Source organism: Balaenoptera borealis (genome assembly GCF_965194805.1).
Source record: "Balaenoptera borealis genome assembly, chromosome: 1".
Taxonomy (NCBI): domain Eukaryota; kingdom Metazoa; phylum Chordata; class Mammalia; order Artiodactyla; family Balaenopteridae; genus Balaenoptera; species Balaenoptera borealis.
In genome coordinates, this window is record NC_138860.1 from 22,012,370 (window position 1) to 22,034,925 (window position 22,556).

Genomic DNA, 22,556 nt, shown 5'->3' on the forward strand with positions numbered 1-22,556 from the left:
TGAGATTGAAGCATATTGGTCCTCAACAATCAGTTTTTGAACGAATGAGTGAGTGAATGAAGGAATGAATGAGAACCCGAACTCCCTTTCCTTTCCCTTCCATCACCCATTACAGGCAGCTCACCAGGGTCCTGTGTCTGATATTTGTCATTCCTTGGTATCTGCAGGGGACTGGTTCTAGGAACCCCACAGATACCAAAATCCACGGATGCTCAAGTCCCTTATATAAAATGGTGTGGTATTTGCATAAAACCTACACATCCTCCTGCATACTTTAAATCATCTCTAGATTACTTATAATACCTAATACAACATAAATGCTACATAAATAGATGATCCAAGCAGCAAATTCAAGTTTTGCTTTTTGGAACTTTCTGGTATAAACACATTATCCCATTTAACCCCGTAACAACCCTATGAGGCAGCCATTTCAAAGATAAGGAAACCAAGAAAGCTAAGTGATGCAGCAAGTTCACACAGCAACTGAATGAATGAAGGAGAAGATGAATGGGCACTAAGAAAGCAGGTGGGATCTTAGTTTTCTGACCAGGAATCGAACCCACGGCCCTTGCATAGGAAGCTTGGAGTCTTAACCACTGGACCACAAGGGAAGTCCCATCACTTTTCTTTAAATAAATAAATAAATACTAATATAAAAGAAAAAGAAAAAAAAACCTTACCTAACATAATAGGATAACATACATAAATTGCCCAATTGTCCAAAACAATCTTACTCAAAAAATACTAGCTTCCTTCCCTATCTATAAAATAGAACTATTTTATAGATGCAGTCTTGCCTGCCTCTCCCTACCTTACAGGGGTTGGGTGCCAGTGAGACGAGGTATCAAATATGAAGACATTCTGTGACCTATATCTCTATGGGACACAGCTTCCCCCCATCATTCTCCTGGGGAAAGTGCGACGTTGATTTCCCAGCACTCGCTGGCCTCCCGTGGCATGTGTCAATGACTTAGGACCCAGCGTGATGATTTTGCCAGTGGGCTCCAAAGCAGACAGGTCAGTGAGGCCTCTGACATCTTACACTCCCGTCTGCCTGATGGTAAGTGAGCTGCCTCTAGCTCCAAGTAAAGCTCAGGAGAGGGGACGGACCACCTCCGTGCCCTTCGGGGAAGCACTAGGCCCCGGGAAGGCAGCCCAGAAGACCAGATGTCAGAGCGCAGAGTCCATGAACCAGACGGGAGCAGAAGGGAAAGCCTCTCTAAAGACCAGCGCCCCTACCAGAGACGGCTGGAGGCTGAGCTTCCCAGCAGCCCGCGGTGGAAGGGAGGCTCTGAGCAGAGCTTGCGTCTCACCCGGTGCTGCGGCCCCTGGGGAAGCTGGGGTCCAGGGACAGGTCCTGGGAGGCTGATGAACACCTAAGATGGCCCAGGTGTGAAGACAGGGCCACGCTTGGGGGCTGTTGAACAGGATGGTGGACGGGGTGGGTGGCTGGATGGGAAGGAGATTGGGCCCAAAGTGCAGAGCAGGAACCAGAAAGCCAGAGGGCGTGAGGCCAGAGGCGGAGCAAGCTCAGAGAACTGCACCCACCTCCTGACCTTCCTGATCCTCTTTCTGACAGCCAGCCCCACAACCAGACAAAGGCACTCACCCTCCCCTCTCAGCCCCATTTTCACATTAGAAAGCCCCAAAAAACATCAATTATCTGCTTCCGTTTTAGAAAGTCTTTAAATAATTAATGATTATGGGATGGCTTTGAACTCCTAAGATAGGAGCTGCTATGGTAATATTATTATTGTTTTGGAAAATAATATGTCTCCAATCACTAGCTGTTGCTAAAGGGTCTGTTATCTTACCCTTGGGGGTAGCTGTTTGCAAGCTGATTAATTAGAACTCCATTTTTCAGACTTTTTAATTTAGATGTTAATAAATTCAATACTTTTATCCATTTGTTGTCCCAAATAAGATCCTTTGGGAATAACTTCTCATTTACGATAGTGACCTGGGCAAGACGGCTCATAAAACTGTATTAAGAATGCCTTCGAGAAACGATGAAAATTGCATTATGAATATACAGTCCTCTTGCAGGCCTCCAAATTACTAGACCCACGACACAGCCCAAACTCCACCATTAAGTTGAATTAATATTCCTGTAAGAACCGTAATCCTTACACAGTCTGATTTTCTGTTTAATTTCTCAACCCAAGCATACTGACTTTTCCATTTAATTGACTTTGCCTCAATCTTTACCCAAAGGAAAAATAAGATACAGAAGCAGAGGGAAAATGACTTCAACTGTGTCTCTCTGCCCTTCCGCTCAGAGGCTGCCCCACTCCACGCTCTGGGCTGAGAGGCAGCCCACCTGGAAGGAGAGACACAGCCCTCGTCCATCAGAGGAACTGGGGACTTGCACAGGGGGCAGGGAAGAGCCCGTGTGACATTGGGCACCCTTTCTCAAGATGAAGGTGCCTGGAGATGGCACCCAGGACAAGGGGTGGTCAGAGATTTGGGGGAAGAGAGGGCTTCTGCCCATCCAGGAGGACCAGCTCCCAGCCCTGATGGGAACGACAACCAGCAGCCTCTCTGGGTCTCGGGACTCTGTCTTGGGGCTGCACAGCAACACAGAACTGCTCTAGATATTTACCGCAGGGTGTAACCTTTCTCAAAAAGCCCCGCTGAAGAGAACCCCACCCGTCCTCTGGGCATCACGGTCCAGCCCCAAACTCTGCAGGGAGCCACAGCCAGGTCCCTGCACTCCCCGTCTCTCCCACCCTCCCCTCTTCTCTGCCCTGCTCCTCCTTTCTGTCACCTGGCCTCTGCTTCCCTTTCCTCCCTCACCTGCTCCCACTCACCCTGCGGGCTCTCCTCAAAGTCTTGTTTCACACTCCCAGTAGACCGTAATCGCCGAAACAATAGTAAAGATTCACCCATCACTCCTCAGTTACTTCAGGGTGATCAGAGGCAGTGGAACTAACCCCAAACCACATCTGGAATGTGGGAGGATGGTTTCATAAGCTGTAGTCCCAGCCGCGCCTCTGTTAGCTGCTATTCGAACGAACCTCGTTCCGCGAGCATGGTCCCTGGCGTGAGGTGGGTGCTATGTGGGAATGAGTAGGGTTGTGGTGACACACGCCTGTCCCCCCATGGAGTGCCACAGTGGCGGGCAGGTCTGGAGACGGCTCTGCCCGGCTAAGCCTTTCCTCATGGCTAGCTTTACTGGGGAGGCAAAAATGGCACCAACAGACCCAGGATGGGTGGATGGAAACATTTCCCTTCAAGAGGGAGCAACCTGGGCTTCCCTGGTGGTGCAGTGGTTGAGAATCTGCCTGCTAATGCAGGGGACACGGGTTCGAGCCCTGGTCTGGGAAGATCCCACATGCCGCGGAGCAGCTGGGCCCATGAGCCACAACTACTGAGCCTGCGCGTCTGGAGCCTGTGCTCCGCAACAAGAGAGGCCGCGATAGTGAGAGGCCCGCGCACCGCGATGAAGGGTGGCCCCCGCTTGCCGCAACTGGAGAAAGCCCTCGCGCGAAACGAAGACCCAACACAGCCAAAAATAAATAAAGTAGCTATTAATTTAAAAAAAAAAAAAAAGTGAGGGAGCAGCCTAATCGGACCATATGCTGGGAAGAGAGGTGAGAAAAGAAATCCCCCCGGATCCAAACACAGAACAAGCAGGCGGTGTGCGTGGAACAGGCAGCTCTGAACCCCAGTCACGGGGTAGCTTCCCTCCCGCTGGGTGTGCAGGACCTGCTTCCTCGTGCCTGGGTGAACCGGTAACACCTATGTCCCGCGGCCACCCCCTTACAGCCCCCATCATGTCACACCGGGGGCTCAGCCTCTGTGCTCACCTGCCTCCCGTCTCCCTTCTGTTACCGACCCAGGTCCTTGGACTCTTCAATCACTAGAAATCGGTAAGAGTCCAGACGAGAAATCCAGGTAAGGCGGTACTGGGAGCAAAAACAAGTAACAGGTGCCCTCGCCCGCTCCCTGAGGAGGGTGCCAGCTGGCTCCTTAGACGGAGTTACGACAGATGCAGGTCCCTGGGTTGGGCAGGAGGCGGAGCTTAGGTGGCCTGCCCACCCCCTTGGTGATGCGGTGCGCAAGGATCATGCACAGTCCCCTGCTTTTGCTCCTGGCACTCAGAAGTGACAGTTGATTTGTGGCCTTTTTGTATCTTATTGCTTATAGTTGCCCCAACTGCGCATACCTGCAGTTATTTTTAGTTTCTTTGTATTTTGTTGCTGGAGGAGACGTTTGTCCAGGTGCAAGCACTCTGGTAAAGAGTCCCAGGTCTCAGGGCTCAGGGCCTGTCTCCCTTCCACTCCCACAACGTTCTCAACTGTATCCATAGAATCTGACCCAGGGTGGGAGGAGTTCATTTATGTTTTTCCCCCCCCGTCACCAAAGCAGAGAGGAGCCTGGCTGCACCAAGGTGAGAGGAGGTACAGCAAGGGGTTAAGCCTGAAACCTGGCCCTGCCACCTTCCAGCCATGTGACCATGGGTGAGATACCTCCTCTATACCTCAGTGTTCCCCTCTATAAAATGGGGCTAAAAACAATGGATTGCGTTTGTATAGCTTAAATGACTTAATATGTATAAATTGCTTAGAACATTGTCTGCACACAGCAAGTTCCATGTAGGTGTTTGCAATTATTGTTAATAAGATGTTTAACCCCTTGAGGGTAGGGACTGTACTACTTTATCCCCAGATGTACTGTATCCCCAGATCTCCATCCAGTTTGTGGAACATAACAGCAAAATCATCTGGCGGAAAGGCATGGGAGAGAAACGAAGTTAGACTCAAGTCCCAGCTGTGTGATCTTGGATGAGTTATACGTTACAATGACATTCATTTTCGTGAAAAGCTTGCAAGTCTGATACGAGGATTGGAATGATGTTCGTAAAACCCTTATTAGCATAGTGCCTGGTGCTTCAGGACACTGGATAAATTGGTGGCCGTAATCTTTGATATTATTGCTGAATAAATGAGCACAGAGTGAGCTGCAGTCCCTCCAAGGATGGAATTACATCAGTAAATCTTCAGGAAACCTGCATCCCCATGGGCAGGTCCAGCTATATAAATTGTGGGGTCTAGTGCAAAATGTAAAGGTAGGGCGCCTTGTCCAAAAATGATTCAGTATTTCAAGATGGCGACAGCAGAGCATTGCACCAAATATGGACCCTCCTTAGGGCACAGGAGTCATGCCCATGGGACCTGACCAGGACTAGTTTCAGCTGAAGGGACCAAGGCCCTCTTATTTTGTAATCAAGAGTCACGGCCCAGAGAATTCAGGGGCCTCATGTCACTTCTCTTTTGGATCACTCAGCAGGGCGAGGCCAAGAGCTCAGAGCTCCCAAGGCCAGGCCAACTGTCCTCAATGACTATCAGTTCCCAGCAGGGGCCCGAGCACTCCCTCCTGCAGCTGAGACCTCAGATCGCAAAAAGTGAATGACTCAAGGCCATCCCTTATCTTTGATTAAGTGTGGACAAAAAAATGTACATGGTACCTGCAGTCGATTGAATTACTGGCCTTAATCTCTCAGCGCCCCTGCCCGCCCCCCCCCCCGCCTCCCCTCGCCTCCCCCCACAATCCCCGCCAGTGTATTGACCTCCACAGTAAGCTGGGTGCACCTCACTGCCCCTTGACTTTCGGCACGTCCATGTTACTTGCTTTGGTCAATGGGAACAGCTGGGCTTGCCCTCTGGCACACCTGCCTGTCACCATGGGAAGAACACAGCCTGCGTGGCCCCTGTCTCAAGGAAGAGGAGAGACACGTAAAGCAGACCTGGACCCACCTCGCAGTCTGCAGTCAAGCCCAGCTAAACGCACCCGAGATCAGCTGAACCCATCCAACCTGTAGACCCATAAGCGAGAAATATATACTCCTTGTTTTGGTCCAGTAAGCTTGGGGTATTTTGTTAAACAGAGTCACTGTGGCAATAGCTGGTTGATATAGTACCTTGCAACCCAAAGAAACTGTCACTCATCCCCCAGACACTTATTGAATGGCTATAATGTACCAGGCACAACTTCTGGGGGTTTGAAAATGAAACACACACACACACGCACGCACACACACACACATCCTCCACCCACAGTCAAGTAACCATTTAGAGGAGAGAGCAAATCTGTGTAACCATTACATGGAGTGAGCAACTCTATTTTTATCTCCCAGTTTTATGCAAACGTATTCCTGGAAGCCCATTTTCCCATGGCAGGCCCCATGGCTCTCCTGGTCACTCCTGCATAATACAAGAGTTCTCCAGTCCTCACAATCACAAGTCTTGGTTTAATAATGAAAATTCCAGCCCAGAGGAATAGTCAAGACTCCACTCTTGATCCAAGCTGGAGACCCCTCCCTCTACTCCCAGATCTCATGCCTTGGAGGCAGTGAGGCTGGCTGGGTGGATGTGGCCACGGTCTTCTCTAGCCCCCCAACCATGGGCTTCTACTCCTCCTGTCCAGCTTTATACCCACTGGAACTGGACTGAGGTGGGGGAAAGAGAAACAAGGAGTGGAGAGCAGAAAGTTCTCCCTTGACTGGCACTGCTGGGTGATCTAGTACCAACTTCCTCTTAAGTGAGGGAAGATTCTTGTCTCATGTGCATTTACGAGGGCACATCTGGAGACACCCTCAAAACTGGGGCTCTCTTGCCATCAATTCCCTTGACCTGTGTCAAAGTACCTCTATTCATGTTGGTTCCTTACTCTTTCCTCAGCCTCTAAGCTATCAGTGATCCTTCCAGCTCCTTTCAGCTGTATCTCTCTGACCCTCCAGGTGACCCTCTAGGACAGGTCCTAAGATGGCCCACACTAACCCTCTCTCACACATGGTCCAAAGTGGTCCGTGGGCATCACCCTACACCCTTTGACCTGACAGATGCCAGGAGAGCAGGCCAATCCTGGTGTGGCAGAAACTTCTGCCTTGCTCCTCCCCTCACAAAGCTGCTGGTGAGCCTGTCTCTTGCCTTCTAGATTTTTCAGGGGGACTCAGACCGTGGAGCGTTGTGTCCCCCAAACTAAAGGAGATCCATATTGACCTTTCTGGGTGATGTATTTAAAACTCTTCCATCTTGACTTGAGGTGAAGGAGGATATACTTTCCATGCCCTCTATTGGTCATGGTTTTCAGATAAGAAAATAGAAACCACTTGTTATTTTAGTGAAAAAAGTGTGAAAGAGTGAAACTTCCCTTGTCGGCAATACTCTGTGTGTGTTGTCACACATGCCAGGAGAGTAATGCATCCTGACTCCATGGGGAGAAGAAAACGAAGAGTCCACACTTGGAAGTTTCCTGGGCTCTGCAGCATGCCTCTCTTCCCTTGGATGATTTTAATCTATACCCTTTTCCTGTAATAAACCACATTTGTGAATAAAACAATGTAAGTGAGTTTCTGTGAGTACTTCTAGTGAATTATCAAAATTGAGGGTGGTTTTGGAACCTCCTGAACTTATAATTGGTGTCAGAAGTGGGAGCAGTCTGATAGACTGTCCTCTCTAACTTCCCAGTTGGCTAACTTTTGCAGAAATCAGGTGCTGGTCAAATTCTTGGAAGGGCCAGAGGAGAGAGATTCAGGAGTGCCTCTCTAGCGCACTATAGAATTTCAGATTTATCATCATGGCAGTGATCCCAAAGATCAGGAAGTTGTTGTGCTACCTGGAGTCGGAAAATTATGGAAACCACTGCTGTTATTCACATCTTCCCAATAGCCCTGAGGCAGGAGACTGGCTGGCAAACAGAGAATCCACTGGGAAAACTCATGTTGGCCAGAGCACACGCACCTGCCGCCATGCTGGAGGAGAAAGAACGGCTCTGACTGCTACTGTGGCTTCCAAATCTAGCTACAGGGCATCTCACTGGCAGAATTAAACCACTCTGCAAACAAGCAAGTTTGGGAACCGGCCTCTAGACTCTTAAAGAGAAGAGAGCTAGAGCCGGTTGAACGACTCCCCGCCTTGGGCTCAGCAGGAGTTCTCACTTGGAATCCACTTCCTAATTTTCCATCACCAATCTTTGATGCCCTCACTAGGAATGAAGAGTTTGAGACTCATGTGACTGGATTTTGGAGAGCTCCACGGCAAATCCTGCAAACAGTCTCACCACTCCTTTGAATGATGCATGTATGGCCCACGAGCTTCAACCACAAGCACCCTTTTAACATCTCATTACACATGTAACGATTAGGATACAATAAACACTTGGAATAATGAAGGCATGAACATCATTCCATGTTTTACCCCAGTCTTCTGTTTGGGAATAATAGATGTGATCATACAGCCTGATATTCAGGTGAGACCCTTCTCTTTACGACCCTTATTTCCAAAATCTGCAATTAAAGGAGATAAATTAAAGAATGAATACTCATTTGGTAAAGGATAACTTGTTTATAAAACACTTCACCTGAATAATAGGGATTTCCAGATATTTACCACTTGTCAAAACAGAGGAAAGAAACTCTACAGTATTAAGAGCTATTGTGAGTTAAATACCAATTATTAATTAGGTGAAGTATCTCAGAAGCAGTTATGAAATCACTGGAGAATTACAATTTGTGTAACACATTGTTTTTATGAATGCATCTTTTTTATAAAAAAAGACCCAGCTATGCATTATGGGTATGGCATGGGCTGGTAAGTGCTTTCCAGAGGCCTCATGGGTGCATTGCCCATCTCCCTTGGATGCTAATCTCCTAAAGGGAAAGATTCTGTTGTCTGTGTTTATCGGTTAGAATGCTTTTGGCTGCAAAAACAGAATATCCCAGTCAAAATAACTGAAACAATAAGGACATTGATTATTTCACACATCAAAAGTCTGGGAATATTCCCAGGTCTAGGGTTGGTTAAGTCAGTGTAATGAAATCATCAAGGACTTACTGCCTTCCACCTTTCCACTCTGCCATCCTCAGTGTCTGCCTGGTCCCCTCAAGGTGGCAAGATGGCTGCCAGCCACCCATTCTAATGCAATCACATCAGAAAGAAGGAGGACAACCTCTCTTCCCATTTCTCTTTTTGTCAGAGAGACAATCTTTCCCTAGAAGACTTTTCTTGCTGGCTCCGTAATCAAGGCTGCTTCTCATGTGTGGTATGCTTGACCAGAAAGGAAGGAGGAGGCTGGGAAATGTTATTGGTTCAGCAACCAGTAACCAACTCTGCTCTTTCCTGAAGCCATAGCTCAATGCTCCGCACATAGTAGGTGCTCAGTAGACACAAGCTAAGAAATAAAATATCCAAGAGCCAGCTGGGACCAGTGCTCACTCAATCAATCTCAATGTCCAGGCTCAGTAGCCTCCCTCACAGGCACCAAGAACCAGCCCCATTTTCCTTCCTCCTGTCCTGGAAGCGGCTGGTAAGGAAGCAAGTAAAGGAACATTCTGTGTTTTGTCACTATCGTGTTCTCCCATCTCCTGCAAGAGACTATGGGCCCAGACAGTGGAAGCCCAGAGACCCCACAGGAGAAGAGCTGCTGACAGGTGCATAATTGTCCCCGAGAAGATGAGAGAGCCAGTCCCGGGCTTGACCTCAGGAGGCCTGCCTTCAGATCAGGAAATAGAAGGGCTTTGTTCACATTCCCGGGGAAATTGAGGACAGCACTCTTGAGTTAAAACAAATGCGTCACGCGGGGCTCCCTTAGAGGAGCTAAAACCAAATGGCTTTCAAGAGAAGAGAACCGTAGTTCAGAGGCGAAAGGTGTCAGACTGCAGAGGTCCCCATCCCCAGCGGGGACCTGTGGGCTGGACACTCCCTCTTTCCTCAAGATGCAGATGGGGACTAACTAAAATGTCACAGCCTCTTCTACTTGCCACGGTGACAAAATCGCATTGATCTCAGTAGCTCTGTGGCCTCTTACCGGCGTTCTCTCTGTGTCCACTCAGCTTCCTCCAGGAAACCAGAGGAAAGCGAGACTTCACCAAAGATCATGGCAAGTGAGGAGCTTGGACACGGATTTAGCCCCAGCTGACCCTGTGGCAAGAGCCGGAGCAGCCCAGAGGGCGCAGACCATCGAGGCAGAAGGAGGGAAAGGCATGCATCTTATACCTAAGGAAACAGAAGCCCCGGAGAGAGACACACAGGTACTTTGGCTCATTGGAGAGGCTAATGAGCCCACTCTCCACTCCTAATTAATTGTACAATCTTGGACAAGCCGCATAACCACTTTGAATATTGGTTTCTTCATCTGTAAAATGGAGTTAATTATGTCGACTGCACAGAGCTGCCGCGAGCATCAAATGAGATGAGCCAGGTGGGGGGCGGATCTTCCTGGACCAGGACATCTCTGTGACCGTCCCCCTTCCTACCCCTCTCCCCACTCCGCCTCGGGGCTCCTGGGGGCAGCAGGAGGCTATACACCATCACAGCATGGATGTTCTTCTCTCCCCAACACAGCTCTGAGCCTGCCAGTTGAGGGGGGATGAGGCAGGCAGGGGACCCCGCCCATGAGTCCCCCCACTCGGAGCATCAGCCAAAGTCTGGACGGTTCCTTGGAGGAATCACAGACGCACCCTTGCTCACCCCACTGGCTGGGAGCCATCTCTTCTTTGCCCCCACAAAACTGCTGCTGTGAGGTCCCGGCTCCTTCCTCCTGCCCCTTCCTTCCAAACCACCCTCCCCGGGCCTGCCCTCATGGGGGCTGCTGTCCCCACCCCCAGCTTCAACCACCTGGCGGGAGCAGCTTTGGCCTTCAGAGACTAAGGACACCAGCCCCACCTCCCTCCCACCTCGCCCTGGGCGTACCTGGACAGGACACGCGCGTGTCCCAGTTATGCTGCAGAGTCAGTGATGATCTAAGTGAGAACAAGAGCCCACGTGGACCAATCTGGAAGAGTGTCCTCAGGGAAGTCACTGTCTATAGAGATGAGCTCTTCTGCGCCAAAGCTCCTGGGCTCCTGGATGAGTGTCCTTGGCTATCCTGACCATCATGCCCTGGCCAAACACCAGTTACCCTGCTTTCACGGTCCTTCTCATCCCCACAGGTCTCCCATTTGAATTGGCACTATCTCCTTCAGAGGAAACTTCCAGCACAAATAGAGATAACCAGAGCCCCCGGGCAGCCCTGGGGTGGCAGCCAGGGTTCCTGCTTGTGACTTCTTATAGGACTCAAGCAAGAAGCATTAAGCCTCCGGATCCTTTAAAGCTTGATGTGTAGACATGATCTCCATCACAAGGGAGTTGTAAGGAATAACTGAATAGCAATTGTATTTTTAAAGCACTTTGCAAGGTGTCACATAAATAACTCGTCCTGTAAGTGACTGTCATATATATAAAATGCTAGAGACGGTGGGGAAAAAATTACCGCCAGAGGCAGAGACACACACATTCATGTCAGGAAAGCAGGTCTCTGAGAGTAAGGTACCTGCAGTGTCCTGAGAATTAAATGTCAGCAGGGACCCTGTCCCTGGTCTTCATTTCTCGGTTGCCACAAGCACTCAGCAGGAGACGTGTGTATGTGTTTTAAAAATCACCAGCACTAAAATCCACTTAAAATATTAAAACAGCCCTGATGTGGGAAACTTACAGTGGCATCGATTCTACCTATGATTGCTTTTAATTCTCTGCAAAGAGTGAGATGATCAAACATAACCATTATTTTGACATCCTATCTGTGGTCGCTAATTCTTTATTCTCTGAGCGCCATGGAGCCTGTGAAAGGGAGTTTTCTTTCCCCCAGTAACATGGCATTTAGCATTAGTTAGATGTCACATACAAGTACAGCTTAAGGCCAAACTTCCCCAGCCCCACATATTCCCTCCATGATTAATTGGACAGTGTTGAGTCAGCTTCATTCTCAGTGTGAAAAAATTCTCAGAAATAGAATACAATTGCGTAAAAGTCAGCACACAATCCTTTAGTGGGACAGCTTTGGCGTCCTAGCTCTGAGCTCGAAACAAACAAAAAGAGTCCCATCCTGGTGATAAGCCAAGCCTGATCTAAAATGGGACAAACAGGGAGCATGGAAAGGCCAACACTTTGAAACACCAAGAAAATAGACAAGACTCAAACAAGACTTGATCAAGGAGAGAGAGAATACAAATAACATACAACAGGAATGAAACAGGTTATAACTACAAATACCTTAAGCACTGTAAGAAAATGCATGAACAGTTTTGTGCCAATAAAGTTTAAAACTTGGATGAAATGAACGATTTCCTCAACTTACTGACTTCAAAGCAAACAGAAGGCACGCTTCTGGGTAAAGATAGTGGATTGAACACATGCCTTTAACAATTTTCCCTCCCTTAAACCCCACTAAAACCACAGGAAAGGATTTTTTAAATTTGCCGCTGTTCGGGTTTAATCCCTTTTCTGCCCTGTTGTGTGGTCTGCCGTTCATTTCCACTGAGCTCTTCTGTTGTGTGTGTGTGTTTTTTAAGACAATTTCTGAGAGCAGTTTTCGATTCACAGCAGAATTGAGGGAAAGGTACAAAGATTTCCCATACAGCCCCTGCTCCCCAAAGGATTTTTTTAGGAAAAAGACTTAAAATCCAGAAGCTGCAAATCAGAGGGACAAGTAGTAGGTAACTCAGCAGTCTTGAGAAGGTGGCGTGTCACACAGCACCACTGGCCCACGCCTCCTCCTTTTCGATGACCACTGCCCAAAAGACACCGGAGAGCAGCTTCTCCCTGGGCCATGGCTCAGCTGTGCGGGGTGCCTCTGTAGAGAAAGCTGGGGTGTCCACCTCGTGCTCTCCCGGGGTGGTCCCAAAGCCAAGAACACTCAGGGGCAGAAATAACACCATGGTTCTCTTCCCTTCTCTCCGAGCCGTCCCCTGGTGGGGGAAGGCCCTCCACTCCCTGTCCCCAAAAAGGCAGCACTTCTGCTCCCGACACGGGGTGGGGGCGGGGACCAGAGTGTGAGGGCTACACCATCTTTTCTTCCCAACACCAACATCACACCTGACACCCCTTTCCTCCGTGTGTGCTCTTCCCCATGCGAAATAACTAACGCTGGAAAAAGGCTGTTGTGAAGCATCACCCCGCTCCCCCACCAAACCACAGCGCACGCCCAGACCCACTCCGCCCCTCCAGTGGGCACTGCAGCCCAGACATGAGACCCTGCTATTCATACAGGGTGGATTTTCCACATCTCCTATAGGTGTGAGGAAATAGAAAAACAGATTGTGTCTAACTTGTTTGCATTTAAACTAATTATAGGGCTTCCCTGGTGGTGCAGTGGTTGGGAATCCGCCTGCCAGTGCAGGGGACATGGGTTTGATCCCTGGCTGGGGAAGATCCCACACGCCGCGGAGCAACTAAGCCCGTGCGGCACAACTACTGAGCCTGCGCGCTAGAGCCCGTGAGCCACAACTACTGAGCCCGCGTGCCACCACTAATGAAGCCCCTGCGCCTAGAGCCCAGGCTCTGCAACAGGAGAAGCCACCGCAATGAGAAGCCCGCGCACCGCAAGGAAGAGTAGCCCCCGCTCGCCGCCACTAGAGAAAAGCCCGTGCACAGCAATGAAGACCCCAACGCAGTCAGAAACAATAAATAAAATAATAAAATAAATTTATTTTTAAAAATAATAATTATATTTGGTAAATTAGAGGTAAATGACTCCCCAGTCACACAAGATTTTTAAATGTAATAGAATTTACTTCAAAATGTTTTAAATTTTCATTTCAAATGGAACTCTCAGAAACTGAATTCTTCAGCAATCTGGCCTCTCTTAGCTTTTGGCAGGTTGTAAGAAATGAGCGAAAGGAGAGTGGAAGTCGTGAACATTACCATACAAAGGAAGGTACTGTATTTTCTACACTAAGTGCCTTCCGATGTCAAGAAGGTAGAGGAAGAAAATGTATTTTTAAAGGATAAAAACATTGCCAAATTTTCTGAATGGGATATTTGCTTTTAATAATGAGAAGTGGTAACATTGATGGAGTGTCTGATCGGGGCCCACTCCTGAACCCAGAGCTGAACATACATTAACCCGTCTAACCCTCACAGCAACCCAGGCCAGTCGGAGCCACTATGGCCCCATTTTACAGATGAAGAAACTGAGGCTTGGTGAGGTTAAGTAATGAGGACTAAAATAATGCCTGTCATATCAAGTAAACAAAGGATGTTGCAGCCATCAAGCCATTACATTACAGTTGCCCAGACGGTGAGCCTTGAGGGAACTCAGGATGAGAAAACACAGGATCCTGGCACCAGATAGCTGAGGTGCATATCAAAGGAATAAATTCAGTGAGCCCAGACTGCTGCATCTTCCCATACATAGAAAAGCACTAAATTCCTTAATGGGAGATATCTGGTTTTCTTTAATTAACAATAATCTTTTCACATTCCGACTACCTGCCCTTTGTTGCAAAAACTCCTATATACCCTGGCTCCTCACCTCACCTCCTTGGAGCAGTCTCTCAGAGTTATTTGAGATGCTGTCTCCTGGGCTTGAAGTCCTAAAAATGTTCATCGAATAAAACATACTCTCAACTTTTAGGTTATTTATTTATTTTTTTTCAGTCGACAGTAACTCATCCAGGGTCACACGGCTAGGAAATGGGGATTCTGAGTTTATCTGACTCAGAGCCTGAGTTTTGAATCAACACATATCCTGACTTTTTTCTGCAATCTTGTCTAAACCTTCTCTATATCTACTGCTTCTAATACTTAATTTTTGTCAGGCTTAAGAAAACTAAACTTCTGCCCAGAGAAAGAATGTTCTATCCATTTAGATGCCCACTTATTTCTTGGTCCAGAGGGCAAATTCCAGAAGACAGTTTCTCTACCAAGGTGAGTCAGAGCCCAGCGTGCTGATGCTGTTGGACTGTTTGAGATCGAAGGCCTGGTGGCACCCAGCCCTCCAGGCATGCTTCCCTGAGATGCCTACTCTAACAATTTTGTTTGTCCACTGGGGCTGTTGAAAAGAGCTCGCTGCACCTCAATTAGGCTGGTCCCCTAGACTTTGCCCACTGGCCTACAGCACTTGCACTGTCCCTCTGGGGTCAATCAGTCCCCCCTCCCCCGGCCCCAAAATACCCCTCTCTCATCCCTCCTGGACACACAGAACCCTCCCAGATTATCTGTGCTCCATAGTTACCAAATGGGCTCCCAACTGGCTCCCCTACTCTGACTCCTTTAAAGTATCCTACCCACCCCATAAACACCTGCCGCCATTGTAACTACCTCAGCTCAAGAACCCACGCCACCCACTTTGACCCTCCTTGTCAGCAGCAACCCTTAAACTCACCGGTTCCTCACTTCATTCCCTGGCTCGGCCTTTTGCATCTGACTCTGTGGTGACCTAGTTCTGGACCATCCATTCAGCTCAGACCTTGGCCCCCTCAGACTCTGCTTCCAGTGTTGGTTCCTTGGCTCCCCCTGCCCACACCCTACCCCACCTCAGGGTCCATGTCCCCCCCACCCCTACCCTGCCCCAGTGAGAAGCAGACAACAGGATCCCATTAGGGAGAGAGGGAGGGAAAGACGTAAAGTGCTAGACACTTTGCAATTGTCACTTAATCCTCATTCCTTTGCCGCTACTTGTAATTTATCCTCCACTTTACTCCAGAAATGGGTTAAGAAGCCTTATGAGACTACATAAAAGGCCAACTAGCATGAATTAACAGCAGAAGCAAAGGAAGAAAGAGAAGTAACAGGGCACATAAACCAAGATTAAAGAGCCAAGTGTGTCCATAAAGTCTGTGCTCGGCGTGGGCCATAGCTTCGCCTCGAATATCCCCTGCAGCCAATAAGAGGAGAACCTGAGAAGTGGCTGAGGCAGGTATTGCCATTTCCCACTGACAGGTGAGGAAACTGACCAAAAGGTTAAGTGACTCAGCCAAGGTCACATGGCCGGCTGGTCGAAAGGTGGCAATGAGATTTAAATCTAGGCCTGCCCGAACAGAAGACGCTTCCTAAGTCTATGAGACCCCCGGACTTCCTCCTGAACAAGAAGCATCCATCAGCCTCTCTCAGCCACAGTGGTATCACCTGGACAATTAGAGAAAAGGCCACCTGGCTGCATTGGGCTTGTCCCTAGGGGCCATGGCACTGAGGGAAGTGGCCTCCTACCGCTGCTCTGTAGGAGAAGCAGAAGCAATCAAGCTGCAGACCTGCAGGACGGCCTCTACTTCTGTGTGACAGCCCTGCTTCCCTGCTTCACCCCGAAGCAGCATACAACTAATAGGCTCGTCATCTGGGGAGATAACATTAGCCTCGTCATTACCATTTCACTAAATAAGTCATTTTAAAGTAATTACATTGCACCCTAGAAAGAATTAGCTCTGGTTGACTTTTCCATTCCTGCTGATTATGGCATTGGCAGAATTCATTAGTCCTGTAGATAAACCAGAGTGTTTGTGGGTGCACTGGGTAGAGACAAGCTCACATGGGCTGGTGCCAGGAGCCTGGGTGCATTAGGAAAGCTCAAGTCTGTGGCTGGCAACATGGCTTTGGGTCTGCCCTTGACCGCTTCTGGGCCACAGCCATTAGCCCTGAGAGCTGCATGAGGCTGAGAAAGGCCTCCTCACTGGTTGCTTTGCCCTTTGCCTCTCTGTTTGGTTCCAGGAGAAAATCTGTGAATTGACTTGTTAACCACTTTCCTCTCAATTTGAGAGTCTCAAAGAGCAGCTGGAGACAGTGCCCTGTGGGAAGGGGAGCCTGGACCCTGTGCTGAGGAGCAAGCTAGGGAGGACCAGTCCAGGAACACCGGGTGCTGTGCAGTGGACGCATGTGGACAGTCACGGGCTGGAGTTCCTCCTTGGCCACTGCAATGGATGGATGTTCATGTCCCCCCAAACATTCATGTGAAACCTCATCCTCAATGTGATGGTGTTTGGAGGTGGGGCCTCTGGAGATAATTAGGTCATGAGGGTGCAGCCCTCATGAATGGGATTAGTGCCCTTATAGAAGGGACCCCCAGAGAGCTCCTCACCCTCTTTCCATCACGTGAAGACACAACAAGAAGATGGCAGTCTGCAACCTGGAAGAGGGACCTCCCCAGCACCGCCCATGCTGACACTCTGGTCTCAGACTCCCAGCCTCCAAAACTGTAAGATGTAAATGTTTGTTGTTTCACCCAGTCCATGGTACTTTGTTACAGTAGCTCAAATGGACCAAGACTGCCACCTACCCTTAGCCTCTCTAAGCCTCAATTTCCTCAGCAGTCAGCGGGAATAACAGTACCCTCTGGTAGGAGTGTTGGGAAGGCTGTCATTTGTAGTATTAATAGCTAGATTTTAATGCAGTATTTACCACATGCTGGATACTGTTCTGAACACATAGACAAATTCACTTAACCATGATCACAACCTTATGAGGTAGGTACCATAATTATTCCCACTGTCAGATGAGAAAATTAGGATCAGAAAGGTAAATAATAACCAGGTGGCCCAAGGCCACACAGCCAGCGAGTGGCAGAGCTGGGCTCTGGAGCTAGATGGTCACCTCCACACCCCTTGCTCTTAGCCACTATGCCTTGTCAATTAAATGAGATAAGGCATAAAACATTTCATAGAAATTCTGGCATATAGAAAAACTCAACTACTGTTAGCTGTTATTGCTGTTAATTTTGCACATTAGTGGGATGGAGAGGAAAGGCCAAACGGGAAATTCCACTGGAAGGGGCCCTATGACCCTGGGTTCCTAGCTTCCCACTGTAGCCCACCTCCCAGCAGACAGGAGTCCATTTCAGAAGCTGTTCCCTCCGTAGACACTGTAGTAATTTTTCCAAACACAGAATGTTGGGTTTGGGGAGCTGGGAAGGGACTGAGTGACCCTCTAGCCCAGCCCCCCCACATTACAGATGAGGAAACTGAGGCCTGGAAAAGTCACAGAGTGGAGGCGGCAGGGGCCTGGGTCCCCTGACAGTTCCTCTACCGCAGGCTTGATGTCCTATGCTCTTATTTGCATATTGTTTTCCATAAATTTGCATATTGGGCTCCAGAGATTCAGCATGTGAAACAAAATAAAAGAATTTATGGATACTGAATTCAAACGTAATAATCAACTCGACATACTTGAAATGCAGCACAGAGCCCAGGCTGCCAGGGAGGTGCTGAGGGCGTGGTGAGGGAGGACGAGCATGCGGGATGCAGCCTCGCTCTGAGCACCGTCAGGAGCGTCACCGAGTGCCCAGGACAACCCAGGAGCTGCTCCAAGGAGCCATGAGACATCTCCATGACAGCCCCCCACAACTGGGACACAGATCCAGGACACAAGTCTCTCCATACAGCCTTCATGAGGCCCCGAGAGGCGAGGCAACTTCCCTAAGATCACTGGACAGCTTATGACAGAGCCAAGACAAGGACTCCAAGCCCCATAATGACATCCACCTTCCGGGTGAAGCTGCCAGGAGGCCTTTCTGAAGTGCAATCTCTTCCTCCTCTGGCTGAGGAGGGGGAACCTCTAATCCCCTGTTGGCTCAGAGCTGTCTCCCTAAGGAATTGTCCCCTTGGAAAAATCCAGAGGCCACGAGCAGATGAGCCCAAGGACGAGTAAGTGCTGGGCTGTATGGACACGCCCTGGGTCGTCCCCGGGGGCACATCCCTGGAGCAGGCAGGCCCCAGTGCTGGTCTGCTTGGCCTGAGGGTGTGGTCGGGAGGGAGAGAAATAAAAACACCCACCAGAGCCCACGTGGGAAAAAAGAGAAGCCAAGGAAGCAGTCACCACCCTGCTGGAAAAGAACAAGCAGGACTGACCCAGGAATGCCCAGCTCTCTCCTCTAGAGCCCAGGGGTGAGACATTAGCATGAGGCTGGGTGGAGGGCAGCTCCAGATGCTGGAAGGGACTCAGGAAGGGGGTCCTGAGAGATCCAGTTAAAGAGAGAATGTAATGAGGACCCTGGGGCGCCAGGAACTCAGTGAGAGTAAAAGGCCAGAGACAGCCCGGAAGACACCCCTTCAGTCTGCAGTGGTTTTCTTTGCAGACACTTGGCTAAATACAGGGAATTTGCTGATTAATTCATGCAAGGGCCTGCCGATCACAGACTGCAGGGAAACACCTTCTTCTCCAGAGATGGTGAGAGACAGCGTGGAAAACCATCTTCTGGACTGGACTGAAATTGTGCCTGGGGTGGGCAGATGGGCCTTCAGGGGCTCAAGTTCAGGGTCCTGCAGACCCTTCGTCTCTGGTCCACGGCCCTGGACTTCTCTCTCTGCCTGGCTGGGAGGCTCGAACTGAATGGGCTATAATTTGAGTTTGGGCGTGTTGGAAAAAAGTAAAGAAACTGTCCTCTTCTTCACCTTCATGGGGGGTGGAAGGAAGTGGGCAGGGTGGGTGGGGCATTTGTAGGCGGGGGAGGGACAAAAGGAAAGCACAGGTGGAAGGAAGAGCCCCCAGCAAAGGTAGCATGCTTGGTGATTGTAGTTAATATCGAGCCATCCTGCATGTTTAAAACACAGTGATGAAACTGGGGTGGAGTCTGGAAAGATGGCTTGGGACCCATCCAAGGAGGCTCTTGGACACCGTGCTAAGAGTTTGACTATCATTCTGCTGGCAACAGGACACCACTGAGAGCTTTGAGAAGGAGCCAGAGTGATGCACTGTTGCTTTAGGAAGCAATACCTGATGCAGGGGACAGAGAGGCAAGAGCTTGAAAGGAGAAGAATTAATTAGAGGCTTCTGCACCGGGACAGGCCAGGCGAGACAAGGGAATAGCCTGAATTCAAGCAGTGGGAAGGAAAGGGGGAAACAAGGAGGGAGTGAAAAGAGAACTGACAGGAATCAGTGATGGATCAGCTATGAGGATGAGTGAGAGGAAGGCGTCAAAGATGACTGAGCTTGGGACTTCCCTGGTGGCGCAGTGGTTAAGAATACGCCTGCCAATGCAGGGAACACAGGTTCAACCCCTGGTCCGGGAAGATCCCACATGCCACGGAGCAACTAAGCCCGTGCGCCACAACTACTGAGCCTGAGCTCTAGAGCCCGCGAGCCACAACTACTCAGCCTGTGTGCCACAACTACTGAAGCCCGCACGCCTAGAGCCCATGCTCTGCAACAAGAGAAGCCACCGCAATGAGAAGCCCATGCGCAACGAAGAGTAGCCCCCGCTCGCCACAACTAGAGAAAAACCCACACACAGCAACGAAGATCCAACGCAGCCAAAAATAAATATATTAAATAAATTAATTTAAAAAAAAAAATGACTGAGCTTGGAGCCAGAACGGCTAGACGATGACATTAGGTGACATCAAGGATTTGGGAGGGGCGGGTGCGAATTAGGTATAAAGGGAGAAGAATGAGTTCATTTGGCAACATGGAGAACCTCAGGTGTCTTCAGGACAACCTTGTGGAGATCCCCAGAAGGCAGTTGGAAACTCAAGACCAAGTCAGAGGTAGTTGGGCTGGAGAAAGGATGGGGATCTGGGGGTTGACCTCATTAAAGGAGCCAGAGAAGGAGACTGAGAAGGAAAACAGGAGACATTGAGAAGGAAACCCTGAAGAATTCTGAGCAGGTAAAGGTGAGGACACACAAATCCTCAGTAGCTAGCAATGGGCGGGGGTGGGGGGGGGAGCGGGGGGGACCTATGGGTAGGTAGCAGGAGTCAAAAAGGCAAAAACAAAAATACTCTAGAAGATTTTTTGTGAGAAAGCAAAGCCCCAGAGTGTACAAGGCCACTTCCACTCCCAGGACCTGTCTGGGAAAATAATAATTTCATAAGAGTAGTGAACAGGAAACATGCAAATATCCTGGATTATTCAAAATGGTTTATACATCTCAGGTTATTAAGACTGCATTCTTCAGATTAACTTACTCAGTGAATTCAAACGGAATCTCTTCATAACTTTATAATCATCGATGGCGTAAATATTTTTTAAAACCCGCAGTTACCGTCAGCTCCACCCTTCAGCGGCTCCAGCCAAAAATATTGTAATCATTCTCGACTCTTCCCTCCCAGTCATACCCCATACCTAACCCGACAGCAGATCCTATAAACTTTCCTCACCACCTCCATGGCTGCAAGGCTGGTCCAAGCCACAAAATGCCTGATATTTTGCGGGTACTCAAAAATCGAAGCTGAATGAACGAACCTCCAGCTCATGGGACCACCTTCTGAATTTCTGTCCACTGGCTCTATATTCAGCTCTGCCAACAGGGGGCGCCAGCTGCGCAGGTGAACCCGCTCCGCAATTATTCCTACAATTGTAAAACCTGCCCCCTTGTGGTACAGCCTCCCCTTCCAGAGACACCAGCTTCTCAGAGGTATGAGTTTCAGCTTGATGGGGTCTCTCTAAATTTCTGTGTTTCAATAATTCCAACCTCTTCCCTTTGTTCACTCAGCCCGACGCAGTAGCTTCCCACAGCTGTTACCTCCACGGTACCTTTAAGTACTCTTTTTATCCATTCAATTACTAGTTATAACTCTTTACCTAGATAACAATTTGCTGCGTTTCATTCTTTCTGTTCAAATAACTGTTATGGTTTCTGTCCCCCGATGGACCGTGGCAGATACAACTCACCCCTCAGGAGAACCACCCATAGCCTACAGCCTTCATACCTGGCCTTCGACCTGTAAATCAGGTGCTGAGAGTTAGGAAGGGCTCCAGCCCTCATGATCTAGGAAAGAGCGGAGGAAAGTCCTTGTTCACACTCTCTTCTGTTCCACAGACTTGCCTGAACTCCAAGATGCAGCTAGTGCCCTCATGGTTCCCTGTGCCTGTCTCCACCGCTTGCTGAAGCCAGGGCCAGGATGTGTTTTTACACATGTCTCTCTCCTCAGACTATAGAGACATACCCACAGGAGGGATCCTACCTTATTCATGTAGCCCACTGGCCAGCATACCTCCCTGCACACAGTAGGAGCTCAATAAGCTTGATGAGCCTAATAAACCTTTGATAATCCGATATTCCAACATGATATGAAAGCCACTTACTTGTTTTAATGTGCTATCCAATCTACTATAAATACACACACACACACTAAATTCTATGTGGCAGTAAAAACAAAACAGAAAAGAGAGAGAGAAAAAAATTAGTCTGCTTTAATCACCACAATGCAAAATGGGACTTACAGACAGGAAAACATGGCCAGTCCCCAGTGAGTCTCTCTCCTCATAATGTTTGGCTATAATTATGTTTGCATCATGTCTGCGTGTTATTATTTACATTTCCGTGTTGGTTGGTGTTTGTACAGTTGGCAGGGTTCCTGAGGAAGCTTTCCTTCTGAGGCCAGAGACGGCTGCATGTCTCCTGGAAGGGTTGCTGTGGTCCCCAAACAGCTGATCTCCTCCTCTGAGACCAGGAGGACCTGCCAGCCAGGCTTTCCTTCTGTCTCAATCGATCCAAAATCTCCCTCTCTCTCTCCTTCCTCCTCCACCGCCCCCCACCCCCACCCCTGCTCCTCCATCCCTCTCATTTCTGGGAGAGCATCTATTAGAATCAGTTGTGAAATAGATAACGACCCCTTTATAGCTGCTAGTGCTTCCCCTGTGTAATTAGGAAGTGCATTGTTGTGTAATTCAGAAATTAATTAGTAGTAAATGTTTCAGGAACGCAGGTGGAAGCGGGAGGCCAGCTGCACTTCCTCGGCCAATCATCTGGATTGCTTTCAGCTCCAGGGGAATGTTTCTGGCCTCTCCCAGGGGCTTTCCGCGAGTTGGCCTTTTCTTCTTCACCCTGGGTGGTGGGGACACAGCTGCAGAAGCTACAGCTGGCTGCAC

General features: G+C 49.1%; 1 long non-coding RNA gene across 1 annotated transcript in view; it reads right to left on the reverse strand.

The window, feature by feature from the left end:
- LOC309627845 overlaps positions 1-8,233 on the reverse strand; it is a 56,888-nt gene extending 48,655 nt beyond the window's left edge. The window contains exon 1 of the long non-coding RNA XR_014243988.1: positions 3,810-8,233. This is a non-coding gene — a long non-coding RNA (uncharacterized lncRNA). The remainder of the gene's footprint in view (positions 1-3,809) is intronic.
- Between the last annotated feature and the right edge of the window lie 14,323 nt (positions 8,234-22,556).